General features: G+C 35.8%; 1 long non-coding RNA gene across 1 annotated transcript in view; it reads left to right on the forward strand.

Moving 5' to 3' along the window:
• Positions 1 to 12,698, forward strand: part of LOC115892347 — a 103,224-nt gene that overhangs the window by 33,591 nt on the left and 56,935 nt on the right. Inside the window, exon 4 of the long non-coding RNA XR_004052237.1 lies at positions 724 to 849. This is a non-coding gene — a long non-coding RNA (uncharacterized LOC115892347). The remainder of the gene's footprint in view (positions 1 to 723; positions 850 to 12,698) is intronic.

The raw sequence follows: 12,698 nt of genomic DNA on the forward strand, positions 1-12,698 counted from the left end.
CTGCTTAATCCCACAGCAGTTTTCTAGGATGGGGGTTGGGAGGAAGTGGATGTAACTGACCTTTATTCTCTTTTGACTTGTGTCTGGGTGGGATACGTGTCTGTAGTGAAATCTTCTACCTTTTCCCCTTTCTGTTTCTGAGGCTGCAACCTTGCCAGTCCTCAAAGATAATACTTCTCTGATTCTTGATATTTCATCTAGAACTGCATTGAACTGATGTGCCTCTGTTTGGGTGTAGTCCCTGAAGCAGCTAGTTTTACTCCATATTTTTGCTATTTTCTTGAAAATTCCTTCCCTTCTTCACTATTTCTCTTCATTGCCAAGAAACCTGGATCCACTGACCTAGTGGTTATGGCAACAAGGAGTTAACAGCAATAAGTTTGGTGTTAACTCTTTGTTATACCACCAACTATTATTATGGTGTTAATAACAGTTTTAGCACCAACTATTACTCAATGTTATAGCAAATTCTAAAGGCCTCATCTTGTTCATGAGTGTATCATGAGAGGCTTTGTAATATGGCATTAGACTTTGTTACATGACAGATTCTGGGATATTTTGTTACATGTCAGAGATCATGTTACATGTCAGATTCACTTTCTCAATGGTATTATCCTGAGGTTTGAGAGAATCTATTCCAAGTGAACCCATGATGGTTCCATGTGATCAACTTACTTTTTCCACATGCTAATAAAATATGTTTATGACCATTTCTCTTGCCAGGAATAAAATTATATGTATACATCTTAATTTCTTGGGATTTGATTACTTCTTCTGCTTTGAAATTAGACCAAGTTTAGCCTGCCTTTGCTATTTTGGCATATCTCCAATTTTTCATGATTTTCTCATGTAAGTATGAATTTGAAATTTTTATATGCACAGATTTTCATTAACACTATGTCATATTCAGAGTTGGCAAAAGATACCATTTTTGAGAAAAAAATAAAGACTTTTCTAGTAGAAAAAGAAGCCTGAGTGGTTTTCTGACATATGTTACTATATTTACAAAATAAACTGGTTTTAGAGATCAGTTTATAAGTTTGACATAAGGTTTAGTATTTCCATTCTATTTCTTTAAACTTTTAGTTTTATTATGCAAATGACACAGGAAGCCACAAGATTTGTAGTCATGGACTAGCTGTGAATATGTACAGTAAATCCTTTTCTATGCATTTTGTGGTTTAGTTGAAAAATTGTGGCTTTGGGTAGAAAATCGAGGATTGAATCCTGGTTCTGCTTACTGACAAATTTTGTAACCTTGGAGGTCACGTGAATTCTAGTAAACTTCTTTTCATCATCTGCCAAATAGAGGTAATCATAAATGTGCCATGGGTTGTTGCCTTTTATTCATTCAGCAAAGCTATTGAGTACCTGCCACATGCCAGGCACTATATGATAGACATCAAGGATGAAAGATGAAAGATATAACCCAGGCCCCCAGAAAAATCATTGTCTCAGAAATAAATGTATAAACACACTAATAAAATTGAGTGTGGTCATTTCTATAATAAAAGGATTATATTGGAAATGTATCATTTTACTATACATAAGAGGTTTTGTTTGGCTGAAGTCTATAGAATAATTCTAGATTCTCTTCATATTTAAAGGTCTTCAAATATTTTAAGAACTAAAAATGAAAAATTCTCACCAAATAACTTAGCTACCATGCAGACATGTAAAATATAACTTAAATGTATGCTCTGGCTCTGTTAGAACTTCTTTGAATAATGAAGTTACTGATGAAACAACAATCTCCAGTCTTCATGGGGTTTAAAGCAAGCTACAAAGTCAACCTCAAAACATGAGAAGACAACATGAAAGATTATGTGGTATGATAAAACATTTGGGCTGATAGATTTCTTTAGCCTCTCAAAATTTAGAGTAAAGTGGATATATCTAGTGGAGCTAAAGACCAAAAATATGTACTTTGAAGCCAAAATGCCAATATTCTGTTCTGTCTCTGTTTTTACTAACTGTATAACCTTAGAGAAGTCCACTAAATTATCTGTACCTCCTCAGTTTCCTTCCCTGTAAAATGGAGAGAATGATAGGGTTGTTGTGAGGACAAAGAATAGTGCCTGGAACATAGTAACTACTATATAGGTGTTTCCTATTATAATAATGTCAATATCAATAATAACATTGAAAATTGATAGTACTAAAAATGAATTTAGTATTCTTTAGTTAGGGATTTTGCATTCAAATTCCAGGCAGTATAACCCATAAAGGAAAATACATTAAGATCACAAAGATTGGAAATTAGGAAGTAAAACTACATTATTTGCAGATGATCTGATCATCTACTTTGAAAATTCAAAAACATTTTACAGGCAAAATGTTAGAAATAATAAAGTATTTTAGCACAATAGCTAAATCAGTATGAAAAAAACTCTATTGTATTTCCATATACTAAAATAAATATTGGCCCCAGTTCCCCAGTTGTGTTATTAAATAGCTCTAAGACCTTGGGTAGGTCGTTTTACTTCTCTGATCTTGGTATTTGATATATCTGTAAACTGAGAGTGTTTTGTTCAGTCTCTGCTCTGGTCCCTCCAATTCTAACGTATGATGGATCTCCAGATGTTTCTGCCTTACCTCACCTTGTCAGTGGTGCCTTTTAATTAAAAAAAATTCTCTGACATTTGCTAAGTGAAAAGTGTTGTTTTACATGATAATTTTGATATATTCTTTTTGATATAAACCTCCACTGAGTTTATAACTTAGTAGCAACTGAAATATTAATGATACCTAACATTTTCTTAGCTAATCAAAGGTAACAAAGTGTTTTCATTTGTATAATGAAATATTTTGTGAGTATTTAACAAGTACATAAGAACGTGAATACCAAACAGGATGTATTAAACTCAATAAAAGAGATAGAAACTGAATAGTATTTGGGGAAATTTCTAGTTAACAGTCACTTACTGGTCACTTGTGTTTATTTCCCTTTTCTTCCTTGGATTTTGTAAAATTATAGTACAGAATTAAATTTTAAAAAACCCCGCAAAAACTATCAGCCCATGAGGATGCTGATTTCTTCTGCATGGTTTGCTTATGTATCTCCAGAACCTAAAAAGTACCCCATTGCTTGTGGGCACTTAATAAATGTTTGTTGCATGAATAATTGAACAACACAAAGAAAAGAGATGAGGCCATTTGAAGACGAGATATTTCAACAAATATACAAAAAACAATGCAAGTGGGAAAGTCCAGTTTTAGTTATATGGCAGATTAGATAACCTAATTGACCCTTTTGCTGAAAACAACTAGAAGCTGCAGGTTTTATGTGTCTTTTTATTAGTTATCAAGAAAGGAAGGAGGCAAAAATCAACATGAAAACAGGAACTCAGAAAGATAAACGTAGCTCAGCTCACTGCTTTTGCTCTGAAGGTAATTGACGAACACTGGTAACCTTAACTCGCATGGCTTTGAAAGCATCATGGACAAGAGATCAAGCCTAATATGAGGACTTCTTCCTTCTCATAACTGAGAATGCCTTGCAGTGAATCCTTTGATGAAGTTTAAACTTCCTAACTCTGAGAAGATAGCAAGGAGAAGTGTCTTAATCTTTTGTGTTTGTTGGAGAAAAAAGCTGTCTATCCTAAGAATTTTAACTAAAAATTAGCAATGATTGAAATGTGTAGCCAAAATTGACACCACCTGAGTTGCTAAAAACAAAACAAAACAAACAAACAACAACTTCTCAATTTGATAACTAAGTTAAAAGTGTCCTAGATTTGTAGTATCCAAAATGCTTGACAGAAACAAATGTCACAACTCTTGCAGAAGTCCTTGAACTAGGCTCAATAAATATCTAGTTTCAAGGAATATAAATTCCCAGTTTAAAATTAAAAAAACACTGACACAAATGAACACCATGACACCTGGCAGAAACTACAGATAAAAGAATCAGACTGAACCTAAAATACTTCAGATATTACAATTATTTGGGAGACTATAAAATAAATGCATAAGCATAAACGTGTTTTCTGTGTCTAACACATGATTTAAAAATTCAGTGGCTTGCCAAAATAAGAATTATATTTTGCTAGGGATTTGTAGGTAGGGTATGGCTTTGCTTGGTTTCTATGAGAGATGATGGGATTTTCTGATCTTGAGTTCAAGTTGAAGGTTGATTTTAGGTCTGTTCCATGTGCTTCTTATTTTGGGACTCAGGTAAAAGGCATAGCAGCTACATGGGGCATGCTTTTCTTATGGTGGGTTACAGTAGTGCAAGAGATCAAGCCAAGTAATGCAAGCACATTTAAAACCTTGCTCAAACACAGCATATGTCATGTCTGTTCACATTTCATTGGAAAAGCAAGTCATTGCCAACTCCAACATCAGTGGTGCAGAGGGGAAAACTCCTGCATGTTTGGGGAAAGAGGAGAATGAATATTTCATGAACAGCAATCCAATTTACTAAAACAAGCTTAAATAAGGGAGGATATTAAAATATTAATTATGAACAGACTATAAAAATGACCAAGCAAATTTGAAAAAGAATCCAAGAAATGTATAAAAATGGAAAATAAGATTTGCAATAAAGATTCAATGACAATTTTATAGCACATTAGATATAGCTGAAGAGAGAATTAAACTAAACTATGTATCTGAAGCAGCATAGGAAAACTAAAAGATGAAAAAATGTAGATAAGAGGAGAAAGGACATGGATAGAGTGAGATATAACAAATATTTGGTCAGAGAAGAATAAAAGAGAGAATGAGGAAAGAAAATGTTTAAAGAAATTTTGGCCAGAAATTTTCAAGAACTTAAAGAAGACAAAAATTATCACATTCAGGAAGCCTAATTAATTTCAAATAGGATAAATGAAAATAAATCTACACCTAGATCCATACTGCCAAAACTGGAGTAAAATTCTTATTGTAGTAAAATTCCAGAGCGTTAAAGACTCAGAAAGTATATTTAAAACAGCCAGAGGAAAAAAGACTACCTACAAAAGAATACTAGTAAGTCACTCAGCTGACTTCTGAATAGCAACAATGGAAGGCAGAGGACAGTGGGATGACATTTTTCCTATGCTGAGGGAAAATACTTATCAACTCAGAAGTGTATAACCAATGAAAATATCTTTCAACAATAAATGCTAAGTATAGTTATCTTCAAACAAAATCTGAATTAACCAAGATATCCTTATTACAGGAATTTCCAAACTTCAAGGAAACAGAAGTCATCTTTAATCAAAGGTTGAGCTATAAGAAGAAATGATGAATGACAGTAATATTTGATAACCAAATAAATAAACGTTGATAGTGTAAAGCAAAAATGTTTAGTAGGGTTAAAATAAAACAGTGGAAAATGAAAACACATGGCAAATACTCTATATACATTTGGTGAGTAGTGACAAGAAGCAGCATAAAGTTATTGATAAAATTAGAACTTTGGAAAACTAAGTATGTATGTTACATTTCTAGAGTAAAAACTCAAAAAAGAAATGTGATAGAGTGTAGAGAGAAAAATCTGAATGAGAGAAATAATCAGTGTAAAAGTAGGCAAGGAAAAAATTGCATGGAAAAGCCCTGTCAAATAGAAAGTACACAGTAACATCATAGTAATAAATTGAAATAAATAATTTTTATGGTAAATGTAAATAAACTAAACTCCCCTTTTGAAAGACAAAGATTATGAGGGTGGCTATATGTACAAACTTAAGATAAATACTGTTTACAAGGGCCATCCAAAGTACATAGACGTGAAAGACTGAGAGTTAAGGAATGGAAAAAGGGAGATCAACAGACATAGAAAGGAGTCTCTGATATACTAACATCATTTGTGGTATTTGAAAAAAATAACTTTTTCCAAGCTACACTGGACACTACATTCAAATATAATCCCCATCTTTAAATGTGTAACTGGCCATTTCTTGATGAGACTATCGACCCTCTCCTAGATTAGTTGGGATTTCTTTCCCTGATGTAGTGCCACAGGCTGTCTTGAGCAAAACATTGCCCAGGTGCAGCCCTATCCTGTTAGTGTCATTTATATGTAATATCCTGCCTTTGGTATGGATTTGGATTTTCACAAGGGCCTTCCTTGTTAGGAAAAAGATTTTTAGAATGGTGCACTTTAGAACTTCTTGAATCACCTGGTGGCAGCAATCAGCTCTTTTGCCTTTGTGTGAAGCTGTCTGTGATTGTGGAATTTTTATTTTGTTCAGATCAGCCCCTGATGTCCCTAGCACAGCTGAGTGGGAGTCATTGTGTTTTTGTTCTGCATAGTTCCTGGGTCAAGATTTGTCTACTAACTCCTGCTGCCTCTGTGTATGTGAGGATGTGGAGTACATTGTGTTAAGATATGGTTACTGGGCATTTAGCTAGGCTCACTTAACAGATTGCAGGGTTCATTTCTATATATTGGTCTTACAGAGTACATGATTCAGGTCCATTTCTCAACAAAATGATAAACTGCTTTGTACTAGAGACCTTGCAGTTCTCTAATAAATAGGTGGAAAATGTTAATGTTAAAATTCACAGTGTTGTGGTTCCACTGACACTTTGCTGCTTCCTGCTTTTCTAACTCTTATGTCACATTTTCCATTAGAGTTCTGGGTGATTTCCTCAACTTTTTCTCCCTCCTTTGATTAATGCCACACATACCCACTGTGTTAATTTTCCTATAGCAGAGTTCCAGGCATACTGCTTTTGCTCAAAACATTCCATCATTCTCTGGCACTTAGAAAAAAATTAGTCAAACTGCCTACCCTAGCCTCCAGGCCCCTAATGATCTGACTCTATTCTTTCTTTCAAAGCAAATGTTAAAAAATCAATATTTCCCTTTTGTCATCCTCAATTCTTTCTGTCAAAGTTAAAACTTCTTTGTGCACATACTATGTTTCCTGTTTCCTTGCCTTTGTTCACGTTGTGCCTTCTGCCTGGGGTACCCCCCGCCCCACTCTCATTTCTGTAACAAATCATATTATTATTTTGGTAAATTCTGGGAAAAAAATTTTCAAGTATTATTTTGTATAAAGACTAACTGAATAGTCCAAATTATCATGGCCAGAGTAGGTGAAAACTAGCTAAGTAGTCTCGTTAGAGAGTTCCTTATTAGCCAGATTTTTCCTAAATGTGTTGAATATTACCTTAGACGCTAGCTCTGTGTGTGTGTCTGTGTGTGTGTGTATGTGTGTGTGTGTGTGTGTGTGTGTGTGTGTGTTTAGAGAGAGAGAGAGAGAGAGAGAGACAGACAGTGGAAGGGGTGTGGAGAGAGATTGAAAGAGAGATCTTGTGAAGGTATATGTGTACTTGGAAATGGACCTTTCACCAAGACTGAGCATCTTTTTTCTGTAACGTCTTATTTTAGTGGATAATGCTAAGAGTAAGTCAAAAAATATGTTTCTTTACAGCCAATAAAGAGGTTTGACCTAAACTCCTAGAAAGGAAGGTGAAATGGACTCATTCACACCTCTTTCTAGGTATGCAGGACAATTTTTGGGTATTGCAGACAGTGTAGAAAAGCTCAACATCATAGAGTCTGAAAGCTGTGAGGACCTGGTCAGTCCAGCCAACTCCAGAGAAAATGTTCTTCAAAGTGGGTACATTTTGTTAAGTCAGTGATCTCTTACTGATCCAATTTTATATGTCCTAACTTCTCTGTCTTCATCTCTGACTTAGATTTAGTAAGAAGAAAGAAACGCAAACCAAGGAGAAACAATAGTCATTCCATTATGAGATTTGATATGATTTGAGAAAGTTATTACTAATGATATGGACTAGTGATTTTCATGTTTTTTTTTTTTTTTTTTTTTTTTTTTTTTTTCACCAGTAGATTCTTAGGGATTCTGAAAAACACCTTATAGACCATGTGAGAAGTAAGGAGGAGGCTCTCCTGGACTGAACTATGTCCTCTCCAAATTCATATGTTGAAGGCATAACTTCCAATGTGACTGTATTTGGAGATAGGGCCTTTAAAGAGTAATTTAGGTTAAATGAGGTCACAGGTTTGTGACGACTCTAATTTAATAGGACTGGTGTCCTTATGAGAAGAGGAAGAGGCACCAGGCACCCGGCATGTGAGCCCACAGAGGAAAGGCCATGTGAAGAAGAGAGAAGGCAGTCACATACAAGCCATGGAGAGAGACCTCCCCAGAAACCAACATTGCCGACACCTTGATCTTGGACTTTCAAGCTTCAAAACTGTGAGAAAACAAATTTCTGTTGTTTAAGCCACTCATCAGTGGAATTCTGTTATGGCAGCCCTAACAGACTAATACAGAGGTCAAGTAGACAAGTCTGGTCTCTGTATTTCTATTGGAACTGGATTTACTCTGCTCCTATGAGTTATATCTATGGGAGTTTGATATAAATTGTTAAAAAATTGAAGCAGATAAATATAAAATTGTAGAGCAATTTATCCATGTGTTGTAATGGAAACATTTCTTTTTGATGCTGGTCCCATGTCGTGTCCAAGGGACACAGGAAAGTACTTAGAAAGGAAAAGAGTCCACAGGACTCTACTTGGCTGGCCACATCATTAAAATATGAGTTACTTTGATGGCAGAGAGAAGATATCACTTATCTTTATAACTTCTCCTTCTGCTGTCTTTTCCACCCCTTTCTGCCAATGGCATACTTAGTCATGTGTACTTAGTAATGTTAAATACGTAAGTAAATTTGACCTATTGAAAAATGGCCTTTATAGCCACCTAGACAACATATAAACCTATATGGTAAAACTTCTAGTAACAGAAAGCAGAATAGAATGCAAGTTTTTAAAAATCTTTAAAGATTTCTTCTAAGAGTTTGTTTTTTCGTAAGTAGTTCTTACCCCCTTTTGTCTCTATAAAAATTTCTGTGCCCTGTTATTGCCTAGAATATTCTCTATTCAGAGATTTTATGAAGAATATTCACCTGATATTGATACAAGCACAAAGTTAGAATTAGAAAGCTATTACTGGACATGATTCCTATGCATTTCCCACAATTATTATAACAACTGTAGATTTCAGTTTATACATCTCAATTAATCCTCACACTACCCTGTAAGGTTGGTAATAGTATTCTCATTTTTCATTTGATAGAACTGGGACACAAGGATGTAAAAGTAACCAAAATTATACTGATAATAAGAAGGGCATTTAAGGTTTGAATTATACATTTTATTCTACATTGTGCTTCTTGCTTTTTATGTGCTTAACTATGTAAAAAATAAAAGCTGTAAAGACATATATTTATAGGACAAATAGTCAGATATGAATCCGTATGGTCAATTATAATCAGGTCCAGATGGTTAGTGCTCTGAGCTACTAGAGACCCCATTTGATGCCCCAGTTACCTACCATCATACAATTAGGATCAGTCGACACTTAATAAAGAAGATGGCATAATTTGGTGGAAAGAACATGGGCTTTGAAATCTGTCCTGAAATAAGTTTTCAACTCTGCCACTTACTACCTGTGAGAGGTTGGACAATGAAGAGTTAACTCCTCTGAACCTCTGTCTCTACTTGTATAAAATGTGAAGAATAGTAATGAGTTTCTTATGAGAGGTACAGGAGTCAGCAAATGAGAACGCATCTATGATTGCCCTTGACACAGCGTAGGCACACAATGGGCATTCAATAAATGCTAGTTGAATCTGAATCTTAGTGTTATATATTAATGTAAATTAGTGTAAAATCTCTCCTTGTTATGGTCTGAATGTGCCCCCTGAAATTCCTGTACTGGAAACTTAATCCTCAATGAAACAGTGTTGGAAAGTGTTTGGGGAGGTGTTTAGGTCGAGCCCACAAGAATGGATTAACACTGCTATAAAAAGGGCTTGTGGGAGTGGCCACACCCTCTCTTGCCCTTCAGCTTTCCAATATGTGAGGAAACAGCAACACGGCCCTGCCCAGATGCTGACACCTTCATCCTGGGCTTCCCAAACTCTAGAACTATAGGGAAATAAAAATCTGCTCTTATCAATGACCCAGATTTGAGTATTCTGTCATAGCAGCCCAAAATGTACTAAGAGACTCACTCATAGGGATTTACAGGCTAACTGTTGAGATACTGAGGAATGAGGACGTAAAGGCAGTCAAGGCCAAGTGACAAATGAGAGAAACCATGACAAGTCACTGGGGAAGGAGATTCTTGAGGGCTAGGACAGTTAGGACAACTGACTTCTTTTAGGAGGTCAGGCTCAAGCTGGGCCCTGAAGAAAGACAAGCTCTTATTTATATAGATGGGGGAAGAGGGTGTGTGTGCGTTGCAGAAAAGGATAAATGCCTTGGAAGAGAAATGTGTATGGAAAAAGGCATAGATAATTATGGGTGGTGCAGATCCTGTAAGGTGGCTTATTGACTGTACTTTACAATTTACAAAATCTTTTGCCTCACTGAAGCCTCTCCTCAGATCTAAGGAGTAGAGGACAAATTTTACTGTCTCCTTTTAAAGAATAAAGATGGAACTGAAACTCTGAGAGGTAAGGTGACTTGGCTAAGGTAGCACCTCTAATCTATAACAGAGTGGGGCATCAAACTCCAATCTGCCGCTCCTGAGGACTCAGGGAGGTGGCAGGAGGAGGGAGGGAATAAGACTAAAGAAGTTAGGGAAAAATTTTTGACTTTGAATGACAACCTTAGGATTTAGGGATTTTTTTTTTCTCTATCTGTAAGTGTAAAAAACCGCAAAAGCTTATGACCAAAGTACACATACAAAGTAATATTTTTGAAGATTACTTTGGCCACAGGATCTGGGGTGGATGTCTGTTCCTGAGACAAGGCAGTGTTCTTCTAGAATCTATTTCTTCTAAGACCATTGTCAAAATGAGTTTTAGACCAAAGAGGGCTCTGTCCTTTATACCATCTTAGAGAAAGCCCTCTTAATCAGGGAAATGGAGCTATTAGCACACTGGCAGCCTTTTCTGTTCTGCATTTTAAATTGTTAATTCAATTTATTTCTGGATAAAATATCTGTATAAATCAAGCCAGTTTGCAAAACTGACAGCTCCATGAAAAAAAAAAAAATGTTAGGGGAAAGAAGATCAGATGCATGACTAAGCTATATTTTAATTTAAGCAAATGTTCTGATTAAATCATAAAGGGAATAAAAATGGCATAATGGGAACGTCATAACTTACTGAATTGGGTCAGGTTTATCTCTCCATATAGCGTCAATGCAATGAAGCAGTGGGCTTGGTGGAAAGATTGAGCTTTTGGAGTAGGTCAGATCTGGGTTCAAATCTTGAACAAAAATTTGGCGACTTTTCCTTCACTGTTATAACTAGAGTATCTAGGACAGTATCAGAGTAGGCACTGATACAAGAACAAATCCTTGTTGAAATTAAATGAAATGAGCACTTAGCCCTACCACTTTCCAACTGGAAAACATGGGAAAAATGATTTCACCTTAGTAAACCTCAGTTTTCTCACCTGTAAAATAGAGATAATGATATTCACTTTGTATAATAGTTGTAAAGGATTAGCAATAGTAAAAGTATGGGCTTGTAGGATGGGTTGGTTTAGATACCAGTTCCCCGACCTGAGGTCATAACCTAGAGTTACCTCTTGTTGTGTTACCCAGCATGCTTTGCTAAGCTGAGATCATGCCCTGAAATGCCTAACTGAGCCAGACATTACTTAAGTTTATATCTTTTGCAAGGATTAGCAGGGTTATTATGCTAATAGATGTTGAATTGTCAAAATTAAAATTTTTAGGGTAGCATAACTTTGATTCAAATTATTTTATTTTATTTGTTCATTTAGAGATGCCTACATGATGGGCACACTTGAAAAATTATTATTATTGTATGATCTTTGATCTTTCCTACTGAGAGATACTATGTTCTTTTTTTTTTTTTTTTTTTTTTTTTTTTTTTTTTTTTTTTTTTTTTGAGGCGGAGTCTCGCTCTGTCGCCGGGGCTGGAGTGCAGTGGCCGGATCTCAGCTCACTGCAAGCTCCGCCTCCCGGGTTTACGCCATTCTCCTGCCTCAGCCTCCCGAGTAGCTGGGACTACAGGCGCCCGCCACCTCGCCCGGCTAGTTTTTGTATTTTTAGTAGAGACGGGGTTTCACCGTGTTAGCCAGGATGGTCTTGAACTCCTGACCTCGTGATCCGCCCGTCTCGGCCTCCCAAAGTGCTGGGATTACAGGCTTGAGCCACCGCGCCCGGCCACTATGTTCTTTTTTCTTTTAAATTCCTACAACAAAGTCTCTTTTAAAGTGTTGCCATTTTGAAGATGAGAAAACAGACCTGGAGAAATCTAGTGACAAGTTCACAGACACACATAACATAAAAAGCAGTGCTGACATTTGAACAGGACTTTTGGATTCAAAGTCATTGTACCTTATAGGTGTGTTCCATATACATTTGTTAATTGAATTAATGGGCAAAGGCCAATCATACTGGGCTTTAACTTCCCTTTAGTCACAAGATGTTCTTTTAGCTCCCAGCATGAAGATATTAAAAACAAGAATCTGGCTTTGGTTCAGTTGCTAAAAGCATGTGTAGTCTAGAACTGTTAGATTTTTGTTAGACTATTCAGAAATATATATCAATCTTACAAGAGCAAGGACATTTGTTCAATTTATTATGTACCCTCCCTTACACCAAAAGAAAAAGTAAAATAAAATAAAAAGGCCAAGGTAAAGTGGCTATGAATTTAATGTTCATAAAGGGAGCAGCACACATTTATTATGTACTAATTATGTAACAGACCTTGTGCTGTGTGCTTTACATACATTATTTCACCATGGC

This window comes from Rhinopithecus roxellana, chromosome 12 (genome assembly GCF_007565055.1).
Source record: "Rhinopithecus roxellana isolate Shanxi Qingling chromosome 12, ASM756505v1, whole genome shotgun sequence".
In the NCBI taxonomy this organism is placed as follows: Eukaryota; Metazoa; Chordata; class Mammalia; order Primates; family Cercopithecidae; genus Rhinopithecus; species Rhinopithecus roxellana.